Source organism: Mastomys coucha, unplaced genomic scaffold, assembly GCF_008632895.1.
Source record: "Mastomys coucha isolate ucsf_1 unplaced genomic scaffold, UCSF_Mcou_1 pScaffold23, whole genome shotgun sequence".
NCBI lineage: Eukaryota > Metazoa > Chordata > Mammalia > Rodentia > Muridae > Mastomys > Mastomys coucha.
This window is the reverse complement of record NW_022196906.1, coordinates 47091658-47094951: the sequence shown is the minus strand read 5'-3', so window position 1 is coordinate 47094951 and position 3294 is coordinate 47091658.

Below are 3294 nucleotides of genomic sequence, written 5' to 3'. Positions count from 1 at the left end.
CTGAGCAAGCCAGGGGAAGCAAGCCAGTAAGGAACATCCCTCCATGGCCTCTCCATCAGCTCCTGCTTTCTGACCTGCTTGAATTCCAGTCCTGACTTCTTTTGGTGATAAACAGCAATGTGGAAGTAAGCTGAATAAACCCTTTCCTCCCCAACTTGCTTCTTGGTCATGATGTTTGTGCAGGAATAGAAACCCCGACTTAAGACAAATTGGTACCAGAAGTGGGGTATTCCTGTGACAACCTGACCATGTTTTGGGGAAGACTGTGGAAGGACTTTGGAACTTTGAGCTGGAAGAACCAATGGTTGTTAAGAACTCTGTGGGATGTTCTGTAGGAGCTTGAAAGATCATGTTGAGAACAGTGCAGAGATGGAGGCCTGGCTTGTGAAATTTCAGAGGGAAGATTAAAAACTCTTATTAGGGGGCCATGTTGTTTTGATTGTGAAGATTCTGTGGTTTTGGTTAGCTGGGGCTGAAGTATCAGCTATGATTAACAAGATACCAGAACTACTAAAGCGAAAACTGCATTACTGGGACTATTGATGCTGGCTAGCTGGAGCTAAGAAATTAGCGGTGACTAAGAAGAGACCGGGCATCACTGAGGTGATATCTTCTGGGAAGTGTTTTCTGAGAGCACAAGGAGGCTGTGTTCCAGAGATAGCCAAGGTTGTACCTTGTGCTGCTGCAGGACTTTGTAATGTGTAAAAGTCACCCAGGTGGTACTGGTTGAAGGCATGAAGGGATCATAAAGAGCAGCTGAGGCTCAGCACAGTGAAAGACCATGGAAGGTCATTGGTGAAGGGGTAGCCTCTGTTTGCAATTGATTGTCCAGGACTGAAGGGGTCATGCAAAGGAGTTGAGGCTTGGCACCATGAAGACAGTCTATGAGAGGCTATTGGTGAAGCCTAGTTAAGCAGAAGACAGCAGTGTTTTGGAAATATCAGTATCATGCAATGACCACCAAGGACAGCAGCAGCAGTGGAGTGCAGGCATCTGGAGCCCAGAAGATAAGCTGTGTGCTACAAAGGGCAGAGCTGGAGAAGTGACCAAAGCCCTTAGAGGAGCCCAGAAGATTGTGAGTTGGATCCCAGACATTGATTTTGCTTTTGATTGTGACTGTGCCCTGATATTTTTCCCTCTTGAAGGAAGAAAGTATTTTAGTGGAGCCCACAGTTAAGAGGCCTTGAATTTTAAAAGATATTGGGCACTTTAAATTGATTGAACTTTTAATATGTAAAGACTGTGGGACTTTAGATCTTGGGGATGAATAAGAAAGTAAGGGTTGAGGCTTAATAGTGATGTGTTTGTATGTCAAGTTGACAAGGGGTCAATTGTACTGGCTGGTTTTGTGTGCCAACTTGATACAGGCTGGAGTTATCACAGAGAAGGGAGCTTCAGTTGGGGAAGTGCCTCCATGAGATCCAGCTGTGGGGCGTTTTCTCAATTAGTGATCAAGGGGGTAGGGCTCCTTGTGGGTGGTGCCATCCCTGGGCTGGAGGTCTTGGGTTCTATAAGAGAGCAGGTTGAGCAAGCCAGGGGAAGCAAGCCAGTAAGGAACATCCCTCCATGGTCTCTGCATCAGCTCCTGCTTCCTGACCTGCTTGAGTTCCAGTCCTGACTTCCTCTGGTGATCAACAGCAATGTGGAAGTAAGCTGAATAAACCCTTTCCTCCCCAACTTGCTTCTTGGTCATGATGTTTGTGCAGGAATAGAAACCCTGACTAAGACACTATCTAAAAATCAGATGATTGGGAATGGTAGATATGGACTCTGTCAGCTCCTATCAGACCTCCACCCACCTGGACAGTGAGGACCAGAGACAAAGGTATTCCTTCAGTCTGGGCTCAAGGTGAAGCAGATTAGGCACCTCTATACTTGCAGAACAAAAACATGCTGAGTCCTGGTTTAGCACACAGCCAGAGAGAAACATGTAACAAATGAGAATAACCATTGATTAAGCGTGCTAGCAATTCCAGCACTGCTACATCCTCTACCTGTCCTGTGAGAGACTGTCCCTTTGTTGCCTCCATTTAGGTAGCTGGGGGAAAAGGACCCAACAAATAGTGTTAGTGTATCGTAAAAAGAACAGTGGGAAAAGGACGGTGCTTGTTTGAGGCAGGAAGTTATTGCATGGTATTAGGAAAGAAAGGACACAGTTTATCTGTTGTAGGACCCAGAGACTAATTCTTGCTGCTAAACCAAAGCTGAAAGGCCATTCATCAGACTCACTAGTGTAAAGTAATCCCTAAAATTACATAAGTCACTGAAAGCAGAAGCCTTTGGAGTGCTGCCATCTCATAATCTTACATGGCATTCTGAATTTATTTGAGGCCATAAAAAATGGATAAGTTTAATTAAACATAATTAATTTTGTTATACAACACTTGAAATACCCTCAACATGAAGTAATCTCTGAGCCTTGATACCAGAGGCTGCCAGAGGATCCCGATGTTCCTGTGAGGAACGGAATCTGCAACCAAGATCTGAAACCCTGCTTTGAATCATTTAATACAAGACATAATCCTGATATGATTTTATTCTACTGCCACTGCTGTTCACATAGCCCAGGGAAGGTATGTTTCTCATCATATTATCTAGTGCCTGTTGACTCAGCAATTGCCACCCAACTCTTCATTTAGTATGTGAGAGACATTAATGCAGAAAGCTTTGCCCAAACAGATAAATTAGACAAATTTTTATTCTCAACTGAAATGTAGGTACTAAGAAAAAAGTTCACAGGACAGAACAGGGAGTATAATGATTGACAAGAAAACTGAACTCAAGTTATGAGTTAAGCAAATAGATAAGTGAAGGAGGATGCTCAGAAAGATAATACATGCCTAAGATATCTAGTAGAAGCTCTTGGGAGCCAAACCAATGCAAAGAACTATGGTTAGAGATGACTGGGAAGGCCTGCCACAATGATTCATCTTTATGAAGTGGAAAATTCTAGTTTCTTTGGAAAGTTCCATCAAATGTTGTTTTGCTGGGGCACACAGGTGAAAGGATGTTTTGCTAAAGCAAGCACATGAAAGGACACCTGTTAAATATGACCCCACAAACAGTGGGAGAGGAGCACTGAGCATTGGTTTGGTTTGCTCCACCTCACGCATGTGTTGGTTCACTTTACATAGTGTTGTTGAGCTCAACTTGTGGTAATGCAGCCACTGGGAGAAACTAGCCAAAGAACTCTCCTGAGGTTCCTGCAGCAGCTTGCCACTTCCACGGCCTCGCCTCAGGTCAGTTGGCGAGCCTGGCTGTTCCTTTAGGATTGAACTACAGCTGCTGGTTCAT